At 38.3% G+C, this 23,342-nt stretch overlaps 1 long non-coding RNA gene across 5 annotated transcripts in view; it reads right to left on the bottom strand.

Moving 5' to 3' along the window:
* The window catches only part of LOC308644240, a 175,894-nt gene that overhangs the window by 89,496 nt on the left and 63,056 nt on the right, over positions 1-23,342 (bottom strand). Inside the window, exon 2 of one of the 5 annotated variants that reach the window (XR_014020927.1) lies at positions 14,396-14,468. The exons of the other annotated variants lie outside the window; for them this stretch is intronic. This is a non-coding gene — a long non-coding RNA (uncharacterized lncRNA). The remainder of the gene's footprint in view (positions 1-14,395; positions 14,469-23,342) is intronic. 5 annotated transcript variants of the gene reach the window in all.

Raw genomic sequence — 23,342 nt, 5'->3', positions numbered from 1 at the left:
TTGCTGATAAATTAGAAACAGCAGTATGGTAAGCTTGGGAGTCCAGAAAGATTTTCAAATTTCCCAGTTTGAGAAGTTGGATGATCATTATTGTCACTGAGTGAGATGGGGAGTCCTGGATGCTGGGATGTGGGTTTTGTGGGGAGAATATAAGAGTTGAATACAAAGGAAGAAAACATCTTACAAGAATCCCTTATACCAGTCCCCCAAACCAAAGGCCAAATGTCCTCTCTGAAAGGTGAATGCTTACACACAACAAGGGAGGTAAAGGAGGGAAGAATAGAAGTTCACTGGATTAGACAAATAGGAATGAAGGGAAGGGAGGGAGGATAGGAATAGGAAAGACACTAGAATGAATCGGGCATCAGAGCTTTCCTATACTCATATATAAATACACAACCAGTGAAACTCCACATCATGTACAACCACAAGAATGGGAAGTTGTACTCCATGCATGCATAACATGTCAAAATACACTCTTCTGTCATGTATATCTGAAAACAACAAATAAAGAAGATATATTCATAGAATGTTCTTATATTCATAGATTAGTCATTGATTTTCTGATAAAAGATCATTTTGAGCAAGAAAAAAGTATCCTTTATATTCATAATTCAGAAACTTGATCTCATATATGGAGTGGGAAGAGTAGGGTCTGTGAAAGAATATTGTGACCTCATTTAACAAGTTAAGAGGCTTCTGCATAGCAGCAATGAGTCTTTGGTATGCCAGGATTACCTTGTCACAGAATATCTGGTTGGCATATTACTGATTCCACTCATCTGATGCTTGAATCTGCTGGGTTATACCCAATCAAGGAATCACACAAATTGGTTGAAGAGCCACAGTTAGAGAGGGTGCAGATAATAACAGCATCTCATTCTTTTTTTTTTTTTTCGGATTCTACTTTTTAATTTTTGAAAAATTTTTTTTATTGTTGGTTGTTCAAAGCATTACATAGTTCTTGACATATCATATTTCACATTTTGATTCAAGTGGGTTATGAACTCCCATTTTTACCCCGTATACAGATTGCAGAATCACATCAGTTACACTTTTGCTCTATTCATATATATTTTCTCACTCACTTAGAATTATAGAGCCAATCTACTTTTCTCTTATTACTTTTCTCCTACTTTTACCTCCACTTCCTACCTCTGGAAAATTTCACCATCCTGATAAACTTCCAAGAGATCCTATCACCTGTGTTTCAGCTACTGATTTGAGGCAGCTGGCCAAACCCCTCCAAAAGGGGGTGTCTCTCAGTTGATCAGGTTACTCTGTTCAATAACTTCTGGAACTCTAGATTAAGAGTGATGGTGGCGGGGCTGGGGATGTGGCTCAAGCGGTAGCGCGCTCACCTGGCATGCGTGCGGCCCGGGTTCGATCCTCAGTACCACATACAAAGAAAGATGTTGTGTCCGCCAAAAATTAAAAAAAAATAAAAAATAAATATTAAAAAATTCTCTCTCTCTCTCTCTCTCTCTCTCTCTCTCTCTCTCTCTCCTCTCTAAAAAAAAAAAAAAAAAAGAGTGATGGTGGCGGGGGGAGTATGAATTCTCTCACTGTTCTATTTGATCATCTGATCATTCTCAGATTCCTTGATCTTCAATCTTCAGAATCGAGAAACAGGAATGAACGAATGAATCCAAAGGAATATGGTGAAAATAACAGGTACATTTTAAATCTTCAGATTAAGGGATCCTCTAAGTTCAGGGCAGGGATACATTTCTAGAAAGAGTCAGATAGCAGATATTTTCAGCTTTGCAGGTCATACATACAGTCTCTGATGCAACTCTTCAATTCTGTCATCCTAGCATAAAGCAGTCAAAAATAATACATAAATGAATGCATGTCACAGTGTTTAATAAAACTTTATTTACAAAGATACACAGTGGGCAAGATTTGGCTTTTGGTCTGTATTTTGCTCACCCCTACTCAATACAAGGTAATATGGCATTAAATACCTTTGACTAGAGATATAATTAATAGGCACTTAGAAATTGCACAACCCAGCAGCCATTGTTTCTTATATACACTCATGTAAGGGGTTAATGAAAACAAGATCTACTTGTCAAGCATTTTTTCAAATATTCAGCAGTCTGTTTCCCAATCTACCCATTCATTAAATTAATCTTCGGGGGTTCTATCCAGAAAAGCAAAGCAGAAGCAAATCCTTGGTGCTGAGACCACTCATGGGAGGACCTGTATGGTTAAGTTTCTTGGTTCTCTTTGTACGTCACTTATCACCTTAGTGTTGTGGGTTTTTTTTTTCTCAGTGGCCAGTGCTGAGGTTGGATGAGATAACCTTTGAATACTTTTATACCTGTAGGTCTCCACATTTCCAGGATTTATACCTTCACTTTAACATGTCCAGGGGAATATGCATAAACTACAAAGAGAATAAATCTGGTAAAGAACTAAAATCGTCCAATCCTGCATTTCTTATGTATGGAATTTATATTTAGCAACAAATAAAATCGTTAAAGAGCATAATCACCATTCATTTTCATACTATTTTAAAATTTGAGGTGCCAAATCCAGGCTGACTAGACTGTCTACTATTACATAAAGTATTTATTTTTCAGAAATTCATGTGCTTAAAACCTTCTAGAGTTCTAAGAAACTACAGATAAAAAATATATATACTTTCCACACCTCTCATAAATGTCATATGCTAGTTGAGGGAGAACCACTGATGGAGAAGGCAGAGGATAGAAACTAGGTCAGGATATCTCAGGGTGAAGGTAAGAGAAACCAGTGTTATTCTATGTGCCCACCCTTCCACCCCATCTCCTGCTTCAGCAAGAACAAAGGAAACATGATAAATGGAACCCGTGAAGATAGCCCAGTGTGTGGACACATCTTAACATGGAGCTTCTGACTAATCCCATCAGCTATGCCACTCAGGAGGAATCTGAAAGATAACAGAGTAACTCCACAGCTCCTCCCTTCACATACCATCTCCAGGTTTCCTTGGCCTAGGAACAGGCTACAGCTGAGCCTGCAGGAGGCTCTTTACGCCATGGGTCAATGGAATGGCACTACAGCAGTAACAGAGCAGGTCTCTCTCCCACTTTATTGCTAGGGCACTAGAGGCCCAACCCTTGCAACAAGTCACCTCAGCTGCCCAGTGACACTTATGCCTTCGTCCTAATTGTCCTGTTTTTATTCATAATTATTTTGCAATTAATACTAACAACATCTCAAGTCTACAGCATTAGTTGGTGTTCTCTTCTCCGGGGGGAAAAAAATTCTGAGGGATGTCCTCTCTGGCAGGTCTGCCTTTTTATGCTCCCATCAATTTAAACTGGATGTTTTCAAGGAGGCAGTTGTGTTGGATCCTGTGCTAGTTTATACCACTTGTGTTATAGTAATGATTATAATACAAGTTCTAATTAAATATTCTGTAATCTTTGGAATTGTAATGCAACAAGAAATAGAATTGTTTCAGTGAAAACAAAGTTGTATACTTTGGAATGATTCAATAAAGTGAAAGTTGCTAAATATAAAGACACTGAATTAGGAATGAGCAAAACAAGTGGAAAAACTTCCAGGGGCGGGGTGGGGGGGAAATCAGTTAACTAAGAGAATTCCACATTCTGATCACTTTGAAAATGTCTGTAAGTTCTTCCTTCATTTTAAGGAAACCAAACCTTAACATTGCAACAGTGCCACATCATGAGTGTGGCCATGAAAGGATTTTGATTCCATATCCAAATATTGATGAATGAATGTGTATTTGTTTAAGGTAAAATGAAATGATTAAGGTATCTTTTGTTTTAATTTCCTTCTTTAGCTGACTTTTTTCAATTATCCAACTAATGACTATGTTGGATAGGGGAATAACTTCTATAAAAGTCAATTCCAATTAGTTTGTGAGTGGGAGAGATATAAATCTAAAAATACATAGAAAGGAATCAAAATTAACTAGTCTGTGATTGTCGAATTCAAGATCATTATTTCAATTTGACCAAATTATCTTGGTATGAGCATGATGAGATGTGAATGTGAGGGACACACTCACCTGCATCTCAGGATACCTGGAACTGCTGGTAGATGCACACAATACCAAGAGCAGCAGTTCCAGGTATCCTCTGACAGTTTTCAGTAGCTTAACATGGTAACATAGGGGTCCCAGGATTTGGAGTCACCTGGATGCGGTTTTCAGGGCCCAACCCCACCCCTGGCCACCTGAGATCTTTAGCCTAATGGACCCTGGGTTTTCTCATTTACAGAAAGACAAATACGTCATCTCATGCATATCTGAAGAGGCAATTAAACATAAGAAACCTTATGCAAGCATCTAACATGAGAGCAGTCTTCAAACACTCAACAAAAGAGCCCTTTTTCTCTTTCTTGTTTTTTTCAAATGCAAAAATTTAGCTTTTGGGTCTTTGAATAGATCCACAAATATACAGGCCTCCATTCTCTCCCTTTTGCTCGCTATGTTAATTTAACACTGATGCTTGCATTAGGTAATTCTCTACGCATAAGCATTATTCTAAAGAAATGTATTGGCTATCGATCCTTTTGTATATCACATTATTTATAATTCCTAAGTCTTTGGAATGGCACAAATATATCTTTTGACAACTGTTGCTTTTGATTCACTCACTTAATGTTGCAGAGACTCTTGGCTTATCAACCATTTTAGAAAAGAAATGGGAAATGTCCCCTGTCTTTATTGATTAAGTCTACATGGATAGATGTGGTAAACTGAGGCACGAGCATCATTTAGGGGCTTACGCTCAGCCTAATGACTGGGCAATAAGGGTTGAATGTCCTGATATTTAAATTTCTACAAATGTCATATTCATCCATCACTTTTAAAATGCATCTGGAATTGTTTAAGTGGGGAATCTGTGTTTGTTAAAACTCATAGACAGGCCATTGTGAGCACGCTGTGCAGAACTGCCGTGGTAAATCTAGGCCACTATACCGCTCCAAGTAGTTGACAAATTCCACTGTTGCTTGCTTTTTTTTTCCTTCTATGAAGTTTAAAATAAACAATTAACCTATTTCCAACACAGTGTTTGGTATTGATTTAATTTAGCATGTGTTATTCATCTGCATGCCTCACAACGGTTGCTTAATTGTCTAAATCTTCCCGTGTAGAGTGCTGCCTATGGAATCTCTTCCCACAGAACACTCTTAGCGGAGTGTGGCTTACTATTTCCATAACATCTGTCTTTCCTACTAAAGAGCAGATTAACAATTATGCTTCTTTTAAAGGTGTGTGTGTGTGTGTGTGTGTGCATGTGCGTGTGTGTGTGTGTGTGTGTGTGTGTCAGTGCACATGTGTATTTAGGAAGGGATGGGCAAGATAATTTGCTCTCTGGTACAATAGTTTGCAGTCCTATCACCAGGTCACATATTTTACTTGTACCCATATTGCAGCTGGCAAGGTTGTCCTTCCCTTTTGCCCTATTGTGCCACAGAACACCACATTGTTCTGCACAGAGACGACATACGCAACCCCTCCTCCGGCTACCACTCCCAGTCTCTTTCTCTTTCACACACACATACACACACACACAGGCACACATACAAATGTATGCGCCTGTGTACACAAAGCTCCTTTCAATTGTGTTAAACAGTAAAGCAGAAGGATTTTTTAAACTAGTGTTTTGTTTTGCAATGGTTGCTGATGGTGTTCTTGTAATACAGTTTTAATCAAATCCCCAAAGATGAAGACCTTTCAGCATATCTTAGGCTGTACAGTGCAGGGTTTATTCCACTTGAAGTGGCCACCAGGGAGGTACAATTAGCTGTTCCCATGGAGAAGTTTGTTATAGTAATAAATAATAAGTAGCATAGGTAGCGATGGAATCAATTAAAGATATTTTTGACCATCTAATGGTTTATGGGAATGCTAAATAATTGACAACAAGTTTTTGACTATGTTTTCCATCTGCATGTCTCCTTGTAACTAAACATTGACTGTGCACACAGGATGGTATCTGAGGTCACTCCTTTTTCTTTCTTAAAGCCACATTGTCAAGGGTACTGTATGAAAGACAGTGGCAGCCCTTACATAACTGAGCTGATTTTGAGAGGGTTAAAACTCTGCTGTAAATATTTGCTGCAGGCGGAAATCTAACATATGAAGCAGGAGAACAAATTGTGTTATCAGTTTCAAAAACAATCTGTTTCGCCATTCATTTATTTATTTTTTTAACCAGTGTAAAAACAGAACAATAGGAGTTGACTGGCTGAGAGGGCTTTGTGCTTTGTCTCTGGGTTCCAACAGCTTTGATGTTAAAATGGAAATTTGGCAAGTGGGGTGTGTTGGTAAAGTGCTCTAAATGCTTTTGGCATCTTGACAGGGAAAAGAATCAAAATGGTCAAGCTACCTTGGTTCAAAATTGGTGCGTGTATGTTCATGAATTGCTTTCTAAATAAAATCTCAGAAGGAAATAGGATGAATGGGTTTATTGTGTGTATTCAGGGGTGAATTGATATGCTACACATCACCTACAGCAGGTCAGTGATCCATGAGCTTAGTGAGATTTACATGAAAAGACACAGTTGTTCCTTCGAAGTGATTGGATAAGTGACATATGGTTGCAGTGCCAATGTAGGTATCAATGGGAATTAGTTAGATAAAAATTTGGGCTAAATAAAGCTTAAATTGTGATGATCGTCGTTTGATTAGGAGAAGTAGTCCTATCTGATGATCTATTTTACAAACATTATCATTGTGAAAAACCCACTCTGTGGATTGGTTTACCTAAATGCAGAATGCATCCATTCTTTCCTGAGGGTCCTTATGAACTCAATGTTAGCCATGCATTACATACAAGCAACAGAAACGATGGCTGCTGGGTTGTGCAATTTCTAAGTGCCTATTAATTATATCTCTAGTCAAAGGTATTTAATGCCATATTACCTTGTATTGAGTAGGGGTGAGCAAAATACAGACCAAAAGCCAAATCTTGCCCACTGTGTATCTTTGTAAATAAAGTTTTATTAAACACTGTGACATGCATTCATTTATGTATTATTTATGACTGCTTTATGCTAGGATGACAGAATTGAAGAGTTGCATCAGAGACTGTATGTATGACCTGCAAAGCTGAAAATATCTGCTATCTGACTCTTTCTAGAAATGTATCCCTGCCCTGAACTTAGAGGATCCCTTAATCTGAAGATTTAAAATGTACCTGTTATTTTCACCATATTCCTTTGGATTCATTCATTCATTCCTGTTTCTCGATTCTGAAGATTGAAGATCAAGGAATCTGAGAATGATCAGATGATCAAATAGAACAGTGAGAGAATTCATACTCCCCCCGCCACCATCACTCTTGATCTAGAGTTCCAGAAGTTATTGAACAGAGTAACCTGATCAACTGAGAGACACCCCCTTTTGGAGGGGTTTGGCCAGCTGCCTCAAATCAGTAGCTGAAACACAGGTGATAGGATCTCTTGGAAGTTTATCAGGATGGTGAAATTTTCCAGAGGTAGGAAGTGGAGGTAAAAGTAGGAGAAAGAGTAATAAGAGAAAAGTAGATTGGCTCTATAATTCTAAGTGAGTGAGAAAATATATATGAATAGAGCAAAAGACTTTAAAGGAATTGCGTGAGTGAGGAGGAATGGCTGGGACTTCTTTTCCTTAGATGATGGCTCCTTAATCGTCATCCTACAGGGGGTGGACAAGTTCTGCATTTCAACAGTAGCTGTAGTCTGTATAAAAATGTAGGCTATTTCTTTTCTCCCCTACCACATACAGGATGAGCTGCAGAGAGCTAATAGAAAATGATGAGAGTAGGAGACAAAGCAGGGTGGTCTTTGCCCTGAATTAGGAAACCCTTGAGCTCTCACCTCTGACACCACTGATATTTCTTTTGAGTGTATGGGCCTAGAGTCATATGTACCTAGGAGGGTACATATTCTAGAACTGTCATACTTAGCACTTCCTATATCTCTTCTAATTAGGTAGGAATTAATAAACATGCAAAAGAGGCACTATTTTATTGTTACTGATTTTTTAGCATTGATAGTTGTCTGATAAAAAGAAAAAAAGTAAATTGAATGAAGAGAAGGGATTGAGTGGCTCAATGCTTACCTTATTTCGGTGCAAAAGGCTGAGGACACCTGCTAGTGGTGCTGCAATATCTCTGGATTACTTTTAGCCTTTCAAACTCAGTGTCTCTCCTTTCTCCCCTCTATCCCAAGTTTGTCTCCAATTTTTGCCCAAATGATTATTTTTTAAAGTTTTTTAGCTTCACACCTGTTCATCTTTCCCTTTTATTTTTCTTTATTTTTACTTTTTTTCTGAGACCTGTCAAAAGTACTCATAACATGTTTTTTTTTTGTTGTTGTTGTTGTTGTTGTTATTGTTGTTGTTCTGCCCCTAGAAGTTCCTGACTTCTGTTTTATTTCTTGGAAATCATTTATTTCTCATTCTACTTCTTCACAGTCAAAACCATACATTTTCAGCTGCCTGAAATGCCTGTACTCATAATTAGGCTTTGTGTAAACATCAAGGGTTTTGTTTTCCTGGTAGAAAGGGCGGTTAAATGAGATTTGGGTGGGGATTTTGGCACAGCCAATCTCTATTTTTTCAAGTTACTTATTAAGACTTGACAACCCACACATTTTATGTAACACAAATAGGGGTCATCTTTCCTACCCAATGTTCTATTTAACTATTAGAAGAGTCAAAAGAATTATTGTTAGTCAAGGAAATCAAAGTGAGAAAAGCAAAATTGACATTCAAAGTTGTTTTGCCTTCCTTGTTATCTAAAGGACTCAGATGTGTGTCAAAAAACTCTTTCCAGGTCTTTGCCTGAGTTAGGTCCTTTAGGGTGCCATGTTTTCACTTATATTTCCATTGTCTACCAGTCTTTTTTTCTGACACACTTATCAGCAGGTCTGTCAAGCATAGAGCTGAGTTACCATCTGATTTGGAGCCTAAATTACCATCTAACTTGGAACAGTCACTTTGTCAATAAGAAGCCCTGCCCTCCTGGTTTACTCTTCAGTTGGTTCCCATTCCTGCTCTGTGGATCTCCACTCCTGTCCCGTGCCTGACCCTTGACTTCATCTCATGTGACTCCCTCTTCACATTAGTGCCAGTGACATTAATAAAGGAGAATTACTCAAATACATTGTTCTCTTTATGCCTTTTTACATTCTGCTTCATTTTAACCAAAACCCTTTCTCTCTTTTTAGTTATGCTTTAAAGCCTGGTTTAGGCATTACCCTCTCTTTATAAAATATACCTCAATGCCCTACTTCAGATAAAGTTAATTACTTTTTCGTACCTCCTTCATATTTCTTGTGTTTCATGAATCACATTGTCAAGAAATTATTTGTTAAATGTCTGTCTACCTAAATTTCAGTTTCCAAAACCTTCCTTTATCCCTGCTACTTAACTTATGAGTGGATATATAGTAGAGATCCCAGGAATGTGTTGAACTGAGCTGATGAATAGGTAAATAATAAGTTATCTGGCTCCTGGGTGATCAGACACAAGGCCGGACCTTCTAACAAATGTGGATTAACCTAGGATGAATGTTTAAAAAACTCAATATAGTTTGTCATTAGGTCTATACAAATTCCTATTGAGCTATGATTATTGGGGGTAAAGATTAGGAGATGAAAGTGTAGTATTTTAAATGGCTGAACTCCAGATCACCAATGTTTTGGAACCATAGGATATCTATCTATCTAACTATCTATCTATCTAATATGTATACATATATTTTTTTCCTCCAGTATCTGCAAAACTCCAAAATACACACAAGTCCCTCCTTCTAATGAGTCAGTTGAATGCAAAATCAACTGTAATTCAAGAAATCAAAAGCACTAAGAGGGGTGAGCTTTGTCAGACTGGACCAACTTGTTCTACCTGTTATGGACAAAGGAAGGTCTGATGAAGTCCCAGGGTACAGGGAGTGGTAGCTTGGGTTGCAAGAAGCATCCTGTGTCTCCCCCTACTGGTTGGTGGAATAACTAAATGAACAACCCCAGGAGTCCCACTGGCCATGACCTCACAGCTTTGTCCCATCTGGTCACCTGGCTTCTGTGAACTTTTAATAAGGAAGGTTGATATAGAGTTCATGTCAGGATATTTTCTCTCATCCAAGCTTTCTAAAGCTAGTTAATTAGCATTCTGCATTTCTTAACAATTCTAACTTCACATCCCATTGAAATAAACCATTAAGAAACCCACTTCTGGCATATTTTAATTCCAGGCTATCACTACATTTTGATTAGATTAAAATTGTTTTAAAAAGGTCGTGTTTGAAAATAATCAGAAGGCTTACCACAAGGGATATCATTTCCTCTAGCCTTCCAAGGATGTGTTCAGCATCCCAGTAAATCTAGAAATATGAAAAAAGTATAGTCCTCATAAAAAGCAACACCGTCTATGGTAAATCCACAGAACATTTTGGGGAGGGTGGAAAGAATTACCCCAAATTAATTTGCATTATCCAATTATCTTTATTCTATGATTATATATCAGACAGATTCAAATTCCAAAAGAATTAGAAAAGGCTTTTATTGTGTGTATTCATAACAAGAGCTGAGGCTAGCCAAGAACCTACAAAGAAGATATTGTAGGATAGATATGGTTAGATATGAGAACCAGAAATTAAGCACCACGAAGTCAGTGCAATAGAGAGCAAAGAAAAGTAACATCAGGAAAAAAAGGATGAAAGAAATCACCCCAGGAGAGTGGATTTTGAAAAGACTAAAGGTTCATTGCAAACATCTTCATAGGTCTAGTTGTACATTATAGCTGTCAATTATTTTGGCTAGCTGGTGTTCATTATATTTTGTTTACTGTATTGGGGTCTTCCCCAATATCATAACTTTTAGAGACAGTTCTGTTAAAACAGTATAAAATTATTTATTCACAAATCTGTATTGAGTGCTGTATTATTTTGGATATGCTAATTCCTTAAATAATTCTAAAAGATCAGTATAGTCGCTGGATGCAAGGATTGGTTTCTTGTGTGTATCACTGTCTGCTGCTGGCTATTTAGGGACCAGGTTTCTTCTACCCTAAGGTGCTACAGTCTTTAACAGATAGCCTCCAGGTTTACTGAACAGGAAGAGAGAGGAACATCACCCATGAAAGGTTTTTATGGACCAAACCTGGAGATGGCTTACAATTATTCACACTCCGCATTGCATTGACCAGAAATCAGTCGCCCAATGCCAAACTGCCAAGGGGCTCTGACAATGCTGCCCTCCTACCTGGGCAAGAAAACAAATATGGATATTGGTTTTGACATTAGCAATGACAATTTTCTATTTGGGAATCTAGAGATTTAGCAGTGGGTGGTAAGTGGTTGAGGGAATGGACAAAAATACTGCCTTCAAAAACTGGAAATAGACAACAAATGAAATCATCGTTAAGTCAAATGCATGGTCTATTAAAGGGTAAAATGCCCTAAGAAGAAAACTAAAACACCCACATGTAAAGAGGGTAGAGAGTCAGTTGCCATTTAAATAAAGCAGCTGAGGAAATGCCTCACCAAAGAGATATTTGACAAAGGATCTGAAGGAGGCATGGGAGTTAGTGAATAACCAGGGGAAGAAGATTTTGATTAGAGAACACTGCAAGTCCATGATCCCTGAGGGGCAAGCATAGCTGGCATGTTAGAGGAACAGCAAGCCAGATGCCCAGTGTGGATGTAGTAGAGTGAGCTGGTGGTGGGGGGTGCTATTAGGAGATGAAGTCACTGAGGTAAGAGAGGAGGTGGGCTTTATATTGTTTATTGACTACTGTAAGAAATTCAGATCTCGCTCTTGCCTTAGCCTTTTCTTTCTCTTTCTCTCTCTCTGAAACTGGAAGCATTGGAGGCTTTTGAGAAGAGAATTGACCAACCTGCATGGACCCGTTTTTAATGACATCCCTCTAGTTGCTGGAATAAGAATAAAAAGTAGGAGGCAAGAGTAGATTAAGAGGAATCCTTTGGAGATCATTCTAATAACCAAGTTGAGAGATTATCAAATCCAATTAGTTGCAGAAAAAGTGGAAAGATGTAATTGGATTATAGGCATATTCTGAAGGTAGGGTCAAAAAGATTTGGTGATTGGTCAGATGTATGGTGGAGAGAAAAGAAATCAAGTGTGACTCCAAGGTGTTGTGTCTTAGCAAACAGAGCAATATGAGAATGTGCAGATTTTTAAGATGGTCCAACCAAGATCTAAGTTCTTGACATATTAAAGTTGAGATGGTTATTAGCAATTCCAAAGAAAATGCTGAAAAGGTCCTTATTTTATAAGTGTGTCTGGATTTCAGCGAAGTGGCCTGGCTGAAGAGAAATGTTTGTTAGTTATCAGACTCTAGTCAGATGGGATCCCTGAAGCAATGAGGGAAGAAATCCAGGGCGGCACTTTGAGCCGCTGTGATATTGCAGAGTGGAGATGTGGAAGATGAGGAAGGTTGGAGATGAGGAAGATTAACCAAAGGGGCCAGAGAGTAAGTGGCTAGTGAGATAGAATGAAAACCAGGTAGAGACTAAGGGAAGAAATGCTTCAAGAAGGAGGGAGAGAGCAAATGTAATAAATGCAGCTGGTAGGTCAAGTGGGACAAGGAATGAGATGCAATCTCTGGATGTAGAACGAGGATGTCATTTGTGTCCTTGACAAAAGCTTTGTTTCCATCAAGTGGTAAAAACAAAACTCAACTAGAGTTAGTTCAAAGAGGATGCAGGGAGAGGAACTGGGGTTTATGAGTGTCAATTAAATACTTAATATTATGCTGAAAAGGGAAGGGAAGAATTAAGGGTTATATTAGCAATAAGTATATTAGCAATTAGAAATTAGGTTATTAATTAGCAATTAGCAATTAGAAATAAGGGTTTGGCAAGAGTGGGAAGTGGGTGTAAAGAAGGAATTTTCTTTAGATATTTGTAGACGAATGAGAAAGATTCAATAGGCAGGAGTCATTGTAGAAGAAAGGAAACTACTAGAGCAATATTTTAGAAAAATTGACAAGTGCACAAGAAAAGGGACTGGCTTTTCCTGGTAGAGGTGACAGCCATTCAGTAACCGGGCACAAAGCAGAGTTCCGTGACACAAAGCAAATAGGGGCTGGGTGGGGTGGGAACTGGTGGAGCTTCTCATCCAATTGCCACTGTTTCTTCAGCAAAATGAGAGCAGGCACAAAGTAGGATTGGAAGAGAGGGAAAAAGTACAAAATGGTCACCTGGGAAAGTGGGAGAGGGAACGAACTGGGGAAAAGGGATGTGATTGGCCACATGAAGGGCTCTCTGTGGAGAGTGAGTAGGAATTTAAAGCGAGACGAGTCAGCAGTCTTGTGTTTATTTCCAGCTTCATTTAGCTCCATGGGTGCAGGTGAGGATAAGAGCAGAGTTGGATTTGACCAGAGTTGCATTTTTCAAGTGAGTAAGCTGAACAGAAAGCCAAGCAGATGAAGGCATAGGCAAAGAAAGGATCATCATGATGGACTGCAGAACTTCAGCTGGCTAGAAGTGAGCTAAGCTGGGAAGAGTTTTAAAAGGCTGTTACAGAGAGAAGGTTAATGGGTTGCAGATGCCAGTACTGAGTTGGGGTATCCCACGGTGGAAACTGCAAAGATTGAAGATGGTGAACAGAGGGGAGACTTAAAAAGAGGTTTCAGTTGTGAGGAACAAAATCTAAGGCATGATTATAGACAGGGAGGAGGGTTCCCTGAACTCTTCAGGCAACTTAGCAAGCAGAGTTTGGGATTCATTTGCATGGACGTGGAAATCACCGGAAATTAAGATAGAAGTAACTTTATAGAAGATGACACAGTGTCAGGAACTAAAACCTTCCAAGAATTAGAAAGGGATGACCACTAGGTACTCAGGGAGGAAGGGAAGATGTGGGGTGTAACTCGATGTCAAGGGATTGGAGGTGGAGATTGTTGGGACAGGGAAAGAGTGCATCTTGGTAACAGAGCTAAAGAGAACACTTGCCTCACACCCAACCTGGTGGTATATAGAGGTGGGTAAGAAAAAAGTATGGGGGAGACAGTGTCCTCATGAGACAGCCTGGTTTCAGTTCACAAAACCAGATAAATAAGAAGAGGTTGAGGATGTTGGAGGTTTTCATAAAGCCTAACAGTGAGTTCCAAAGGGCTCTAACTGGAAAGGATTGAGGCCATCAAGAGAAGTGAGAGTTGTGTTTAGAAAACATTTTACACAGAGCTGGATGCAGATTGGTGTGTGGGGTATGAGGGCCTGCAGTTCAGCTTGAACTTCAGATAAATGATGGGACTCGCTTTTATTTGAACCTACCCCCCACCATCACCAACCTCCTCCTTCATCCCTTTCCTTGGAAACTACTATCTGTTCTTCATCTCTGTAGTTTTGTCAGTTTGAGAATATTGCATGAATTGCATCGTACACTAGGCTACCAGTTTTGACTGACATTTTTCACTAACCGTGAGGCGCTGAAGTCCATCCAAGTTGTTGCTGGTATCAACCATCCATTCTCCTTCATTGCTGTAGTACATTCTGTTGTATTAAAAGCCAGAGTTTGTCCAACCATTTGCTCATTTAAGGACATTTGAGTTATTTTGACTTTTTTTGCTCCATGAATAAATCTGCCCGGAACATTTCATATATAGGATTGCTACTCTGTTTTTAAGATTAGTTTTATCCAAAGTTTCCTTTAAATTGTGCATTTAATATTCTTGTGGTATTCTTATACCTAACCCCAAAAATAAATAAATCCATAAATTAAAAGTCTAAAAAACAAACAAAAAAACATTCATCAGTGGAAATGACATTGGGACACAGCATACAGAATGATACACACACATACACAAACACACACATACACACACACACAGCACTGTGGATGATTCTTGCAAACATAATGATGACTGTCACAGAAGTTTGACTCCTTTTACATAAAACACAAACAGCAAAGTTAATCAATATTATCAGAAGCCTAGAGAGAAGTTATCCTTGAGGAGAGGTTCTGACTGGCTGAGGTGCTGATAACATGATTGAATTGATGCCTTTCTTGGTCTGCTAATTGGGTGAAATGGGTAAAGCTCTACCCACACTGGAGGTGCACTTTTCTGAATGTGTATGGACTCCCATAAAGCATTTAAAAAGGATCTTTAGCATGTTCTCTAATATGTTCCTTTTCTTTATTGCTCACAGTAGGCATGAATCCCCAATTCCGTTTCAGTTTCGATCATGGATAACATTTTATATGAGATGCTCTCAAAGAAAAAGGGGGAGAAGAATTTCAAGCTAGGTGGTTTGAACAAACTCTCACTAATTTACTTATAGTGGTGGCATTGATTTCATCTGTAATTCTTTTTTTCTTCCTGTAATTCATCTCACTGTCAACACCCAACCTGAGAACAATGGAATGGGTAAGTAGAATTTTTATTTATTAAAAGGGCAACATCTTAGAAATGAAATTACAATTTAGTTGGGATAAATTGTCTTATAACTTCATTTTTTTACATTAAAGCTATAATTGAGGGGCATTATATGCTGTTTATCACTGCAATGAAAATGCAGTCAGAATGAACTTCTTGAGGCTGTTAAACTGCCTCTTATTAGCATTGAAACTATACTCACAGCCCATTATCTTGGGCTATATTTTTTGGTATAAGGGAATTGCTATCAAAGTGTACTTAATCTGAAAGGAATTGGATTATAATTGGAGTCTTTCTGAAAGGGGAATTAAAATTATTTGGTATTGTGGTAAGGTAACAATGTGCTGTTAGAATGTTAAAGGAACGTAGCATGACATTGGAAGGGCACATTGATTATTATCACTTGACATCAAGTGATTCTCCGTGGTTTTACTCCTAATCAATCTGGGTAGCCAAAGAGAAAATATTTATCAATTCATCTGAGAGAGCTAGGTTTTCACAGAGTGTTGAAAAGTTTTCGTCATGTTCTGTCATCCATCCATAGACATCACTTGGTGTTTCTTTACAGGGAGTGCTAGAACCTGAGTACTAGTGGAAACAGAATGGAGATGAGGAGAGGGCAAGGAGATGTCCAGAGGGCAGGAAGAAGAGAGGAGAAGGGGAGGAGCTCCACATATTGCTGTATGAGTATATGAATATGCCACAGGGAATCCCATATTTATGTATAATTATAACATACTAATAAAAAATATACATATACCTGTAAAAAAGTAGAAGGAAGACAAGAAGAACAGAGGGAGGGATGAGAAAAGGGAAAGGGGAAGTGCTAAGGCATAAAATAGAGGAAATTAGGTTATGGGCACATATGCCTATGCTACAATGAATCCCACTAATATGTATAATTATAATATACTAATAAAAGCATGAAAAAAGGAATTTCTGTGCCTTGGAATAAAGTGGGAATTTTATAAAGGTGAGTTAAATTAAATCATATTGCCAAAAGATCTAAGTAAAGGGGAACTGAAAATTCCTTCTAATGGATTATTTTAAATGCAGCAAGATAATGGGCATGGGATTATTATTGTCATTTCCATACTGTGATATGCCAATATAATTGCTGCCAGACATGCCTTTTGACCTAAAATAAATAAATAAATAGACACTGTCACATGATCTAGGTCAGAGGTTGACAACTATAGCCAAATAGTATTTTTAGCATTGCAGGCCACATGTTATGTCACAACTATGTCACCGTAGCATGAAAGCACTCATAGCAGGCAGAGGGATCTAACTGTTTTTCAGTATAACTACATAAAACAGACCACTGGAAGGATTTAGCCTGCAGACCATAATTTGCAAAAACCAACCTAGGTGATTACCTGCTAACTTTGGTGATTATAAAAGGGAAAGCAAACTGCACACTGGAATTTCAGGGCTGTGTAGGTTGTAAGTTGGCCATCCAAATGCAAAATATGACTTTATTTGTTGTAATGATAATTATATTATTAAAATATAAGGTAATTTTAATATAACTGTTTTAATTATAATATACTTATAACACTTATTGCTATCATTAAAAACAAATAGCACTTTATTCTTTTCTCTTCGGAGACATTGAAATACAGCATCTCCTACTCTTAAGTAGAAACATAAAAAGCAACTCAGTATAATTTCTAAACAAAGAAGGGATTTGAAAGTCCATTTTTAACCTTGCTCTTTCTCCTTTCCTAATAGAAAGGAAAAGAAAACCGTGTGTGTGTGTGTGTGTGTGTGTGTGTGTGTGTGTGAAGCTTTGATCAGAATGCATGGCCCCAGCTGGGAGTGTTCTTCCACTCTCCAATGCTTTTCCAATGCCTTTAAAGAAGGCAACCTGAGAGTGGGTTGGCCTCTCCTGACTTATGAGTAATTTGTTGCATTACTGAAACAGCAGTCACGACAGGATCCTGCCTACGCTTTGAAGTATTAGATACATCCAGAAACAACTAGGGCAACTTCTTCCACCAGAGAGGGACATTTGAGGTATCACTGCTGACTGGCAAGCTAGAGTTGAGAGTTCACTCTGATATAAGCCATAAAGAGTGTACTCATGCCATCATTTTCAGAATGGCACAAAGTCACCCTGTGGCCAATCATTTGACCTGTGCAAGTGCCAGTTTCCATATTTGCAGAACTGCACTTTCCAGGGTTGGAGTGAGCACTGCATACAAAGGAGTAAAAGTGCTTGGTACCCTCCATCTAGAGCCACCTCACTCCTCACGTGTGTTCCCTCAGTCCTCCGTGGGCTGTCACTGCTTCCTTTGTTTATGACGACGAGTACTGGGTAAACTGCAGGAAGTGATAAACAATCACCGACTTATGTTCCTACCTCCTGATTTGTATTTTTCTCAGAAATCTAACAGACTGACATCAGAACGCCAAGTTTGAACTGTGGGGCGGTGGCACCCTCATCTCCTTCAACTGCACATGCCATCCAGGGCAGCAGTACCAGCGCATTTCCCAATACTTATATTTCCAGTATTTTTTGACATTTAACACCATTAGAACATACAGCGGAATCCAAGTACAGTTTCTTTGAGGTAAAAATGTGAGTGTTTTTTTTCATATCTCAGTGTGTGGAATAACCTTTAGATGCAAAGTTAGCACAGCAAACATTGACATGATGCAGGCGGCTCGGAGCACAGTTCCTAAAAATAAATATAAGAAGTTCATATGCTATAAAAAAAAAGTTAAGAATTTTAATGAAAAAAAAAACAGCTTTGAGGCTTACAGACTCATGAAATCCCACTATTGTCTTTGATCTCATGAATACAATCGATTGGAAGATACTAAATATAGTTGTGCCAAATATATAAATGTATACATATACATAAAATTGTTTAAACCTATCAATTTGCTTTTCAGTCTATTGTTTTCAAAGTTTTCCTTCTGCTGTGAAGTTTAGTTATTTCCACTGGGGTCTCAATTCATTTGACTACGTAAGGTTACACACTTTTGGAACTAGAAGTTCTGGAAAGGAGTTCAGAAGTTAGGTTTGTTTTTTTTTTTTTTTTAGGGCAAATTGATTGACACTTTAGCTCCTTAGCTGTTGTCTTTGTAGGATTGTTAGGATGTCTTTTAAGGATGATCTAGAAGTCTGTTGTTCCTGCAAGATGACACTCACCCTCACCCTCATGGCTACTGGGTGCGGTCCTTGGAGGAAGCACTAAACCCAAGATTCATCTTCCTTAAAGATGAGGTCTTTTGCCAGGATGCTCCCTGATCCTTCAAGCACGTTATCTTTTGGCCCCCATTCCTTTCCTTTAAAGGTAATAATATGTTCAAGGACTTTGGAAAAACCTTCCTTCCCTTTTTCTCAGCTTTGCAGTTTAATGAGATTGACCTTGATTTCAGTTTCCCTGATAAGTCCAGATTAGTTTAAGCAAATCAGTGTATCCTGCATCCATGATAACAGTCATTGACCAAAGGACATTCACATGTCCCAGAATCTACTCTTACTGGTGCAGCTGAGCAATGTATCCTTTGCTTGAGCCACAAGAGTGTCTATAAGGACTTGGGCTTAAGTGTTCAGATAGAGACTTCCTCTTTCCTATTGAACACAAAGGCAAATGCAATATCCTTGAAACCTTCTGGCAGTCTTTCTTAGAGTTAGGTATGAATGTAACTGGGCTCTTGGTGGCTTTCCAGAGTCATGGGTTAACACTTTGCTTGAAGCCAGTGATACCTCTATACTGTAGTTACATGAGCAAATAAATTTATTTCAGTACTTAAATCTGTGTGCATAGCTCTTTTGTCGCAAGCCCCAAATAATCTAAACCAAAGTCCATAGGCTTTTCAGATAGACCTATATGCGTGTGAATATAAGCATGAATATGGAATAAACTCAAATGAGAATTTAATTGCATAATGAAGGTTAGTATCAATTTAGCACAATATTAAACTTAAAATCAGCATACTAAAGTGATGCAGCCACCTCAATGTTTACAGCAGTTCAGCTCACAATAGATAAACTACGGAACCAACCTAGGTATTCTTCAATAGATGAATGGATAAAGAAAATATGGTATATATACACAATATAATATTACTCAGCCTTAAAGAAGAATGAAATGATGGCATTTGCTGATAAATGGATGGAGCTGGAGAATATTGTGCTAAGTGAAATAAGCCAATCCCCCAAATGGGAAGGCCGAATGTTTTCTCTGATGTACAGATGCTAATTCACAATAAGCGGGGTGTGGGTAGGGAAGAATAGAGGTACTACTTTGGATTAGGTACAGGAGAGTGATGGGAGGGGAGGAGTATGGGGGTAGGAAGGATAGTAGAATGAATCAGACATTATTACCCTATGTACATATATGACTACATGACCAATGTGATTCTACATCATGCACCCAGAAGAATGAGAAATTATACTCCACTTATGTATGATGTGTCAAATGCATCCTATTGTTATACATAACTAATTAGAACAAATAAGAAAAAAAAAAAAGAAGCTACGCAAGCCGGGTGTGAAGGTGCATACCTGTAATCACTGTAATGCAGGAGTTTAGGGCAAGAAGTTTGAGGTCAGTCTCTGCAAGTAAGCAAGTCCCTGTCTCAAAATACAGAATAAAATGGTCTGGAGATGTAGCCCAGTGGTAAGCACCCCTGGGTTCAATCCCCAATATCACAAAAAGAAAAAAGAAAAAAGTTATACTGACTTTAGGTTGTTACTCCTGTGCATTCCCATTACATCCACCTTCCTAAATTTTTTTCCTTCTGTCTCTTAAACTCCAATACTTTCTTATTACCTATAAATGCCCTATTAAATTTTAAAGTTATCCTTTATATAACATTTACTAAACCATATATTACATCATTTGATTTATAACGATGCCAAATCTATAACAACCCTATTATTAGAGTGTCAGTATTCTTGTTTTAAGATGAGGAACCTGAGACTTAGGATGACTAAGGAACTTGTGAAAGGTCATATAACTGGTAAGTGGTGCAAATAGGATTCAAGTTGAGGTTTTCTGGAACCAGAGTTTGTGCTCTAACACTGTGTTCAAGGATAGATTATGGGCTTGTCCTCAGGACATAAAGTACATTGTTGTGGCCTTCCATGTTTATTCAGTTCAACAAATATTTATTGAATGTCTAATATGTGCCAAATACTTTGCTGTGTGATGGATAGCTACAACTGTAAGCTAGCTAGGCACAGACTCTATTTTCCTGGAACTTAAGGTCTAGTGGGGAATATACATGAGACAGACTGGAATTATCAACCCAGTGTGGGAAAAGCTGCTATATGGGAAACTTTTTTTTTTCAGTTGTATGTGGACACAATATATTTTATTTGTTTATTTATTTTATGTGGTACTGAGGATCGAACCCAGGGCCCCACGCATGTGAGCCAAGCACTCTACCACTGAGCCACAATTCCATCCCTAGGAGGAATTTTAAAGTAACTAGTACATGTCACCTAAACCATCTTATGGTATCAGGGGAAACTTTCAGGATAAAGAGAAACCTATACCATGACTCAGTAGGCATTGGCCAGGTGTCAGGTGCTTAAATAGATGGAGCAGGAAGTGTTTTAGAGAAAGGTAATAATGTGAACAAAAACCTGGCAGTGAATGGTGGGTTCAGAGAACTAAAAGAACTTTGTAGCAGAAAATGTCAACAAAGAGAGACTGGATAGGTAATCAGAAGCCAAGGTACAGAATTCAATCTTTATTTTAAGAATGATAATGAGAATTGAACATTTCTGTAAGTGTCTTGATCAGAACTGTTCTTTAGAAAAATTACTTTTGCTGTTTGCAAAATGGATTACAGAAAGCAAGACAGGGAATTGTGAGACTAGATAGGGGACTAGTAATATGGGTGAAAGCTGAAGTGGTCTTAAACGGAGGTAGGAATGGAGAGAGGAGAGAGAGAGAGAGAGAGAGAGAGAGAGAAAAGAGGATGATGAATATAAGACCGCTTTAGAAAATGGAATTGGTGGAAATGAAACTGATCAAATTATGTTATGTGCATGAACAAATATAGTATAATATTTTGTTATGTATAATTATAATACACCAGTTAAAAAATAGATGTGGCCCAATTTGGTGAGATTTGAGGAAGAAGTGACATTAAAAATGACTCTGCATTATGTGTAGGATCTGGGAGAAGAGCAGGTTTGGAGGGACAGGGAGATCGAGTTGTCCCCTTACCAGGTCTATGGTTTCTAAACTTAGGTGTTATGGAGCGTTCTTGATTTAACTTTTTCTTCTCTTCTTTCCCCCCATGATGAAAACTATACTATTGCATGAGGTCAAATGCATGTCTAACTTTCTCAGAAAACAAAAATTTAGGAGAGCTGCTACCACCTAGCATATATGAAGCCAGTATAGTAAGGTATCAGTAGTTCTTCTAGACCAAAAGCCCAGTATTCCCCAATTAAACATATTTTAACAGACTTTAAAACAAATAAAACAAACAACTTGATGGTGCTTGAAGGTTTAAATGAATTTGGGATGTGAGCAATAGATGGCATGTGGGTGTCCAATAACCGTGCAATAGGAAAAAGGTTTAAGCCAACACTTCTATGCCAGTCATTTTCTTGGGCTTTTAAGCAAATTATCAACAAACCATAATAAGGAGCTCACATAGGAGAAATCCTTTGATGAACCTACATAATAGAAGGAAAACAATGAACCTTTTTGAAGTTAATTCCAGATTTAGCTTGCAAAACATTAAGCTCCCTCAGCCAATATTTGTATGCAGAGTCTCCCCACCCCCACCTTATGCCACATTTATATTTTCCTCAGGATTCTCAGTTCTTAGACAGGAGACATGCTGGAACATGTACAGTCAATGGTCTCCAACCCAGTCTCTGAAAAAGTGAAAAGACAGACAAATAAGAGACAGGATAAAAATCTGTGACCAACGGTGCTTCCTGAGCTCTGAGATTGTTGACAAATAGTTACTCTTTTAACTGCCTTCATCTGGTTTTGATTTTTTTCTCTTCAGTTTTCATTTTTGTCACATACCATAGGTTATAACAATCATGGAAAATTACTTATGGCTCTCTGTTTCAAGTCAGTTTGGGCTACTATAAGAAAATACCTTAGGCTGGTAATTATAATCAGCATAAATTTATCTCTCACAGTTCTGGAGGTCAGGAATTCCCAGATCAATGGACCAACAGATTCTGTGTCTGATGAGGATTTGTTCTCTACTTCAAAGACATGCCTTCCACACATGGCAGAAAGGGCACAAAAGCTCCCTTGAGATTCTTTTTTTTTTTTTTTTTTTTTTTTTTTTTTTTTAGAGAGAGAGAGAGAGAGAGAGAGAGAGAGAGAGAGAGAGAGAGAGAGAGAGAGAATTTTTATTTTTAATATTTATTTTTTTAGTTTTCGGCGGACACAACATCTTTGTATGTGGTGCGGAGGATCGAACCCGGGCCGCACGCATGCCAGGCGAGCGCACTACCACTTGAACCACATCCCCAGCTCCCCTTGAGATTCTTATAAGGACACTAATCAAATTCACAAAAACAGAGCCCCACAGCCTAATCATCTCTGAAAGGCCCTACCTCTTGACACAGTCATCTTTGGGCTGAGTTTCATCCTATGAATTTTGGAGGAGAACAAACATTCAGACCATAGCACCCACTTTTCAATGAGGGCAGTTGAAATTTCAGAACCTTCCTCAATACAATGTTTCAGGGGGTTACAGGTATTTAGTAGAAATTGGTCAATGCAGTGTTTTGAGTTATTGGTGCTCATTTCCTCCGTCCTCTTGCCAAATGAGTTTGTATTTCCTCCCACTTCTCTTTTTCTTGATTCTAGGTTTGACCATGGAAATTTGGCTAGTAGAATGTTAGTGCACTGATGCAAACCAAGGCTTAAAATGTGGTTTTGTTGTTTTGTTATACTTCTGCCTCATCCTAGGGACCAAAGCAAGTCACAAGAACCAAGTGGGAAGAGACTAGAACCCTAGATAGAAAAGAACATAGATACAG

Source organism: Spermophilus citellus, assembly GCF_964194105.1.
Source record: "Spermophilus citellus genome assembly, chromosome: 3".
NCBI classification, from domain to species: Eukaryota; Metazoa; Chordata; class Mammalia; order Rodentia; family Sciuridae; genus Spermophilus; species Spermophilus citellus.
Note: the sequence above shows the minus strand (reverse complement) of the source record. Positions and strands in the feature narration are given on the sequence as shown.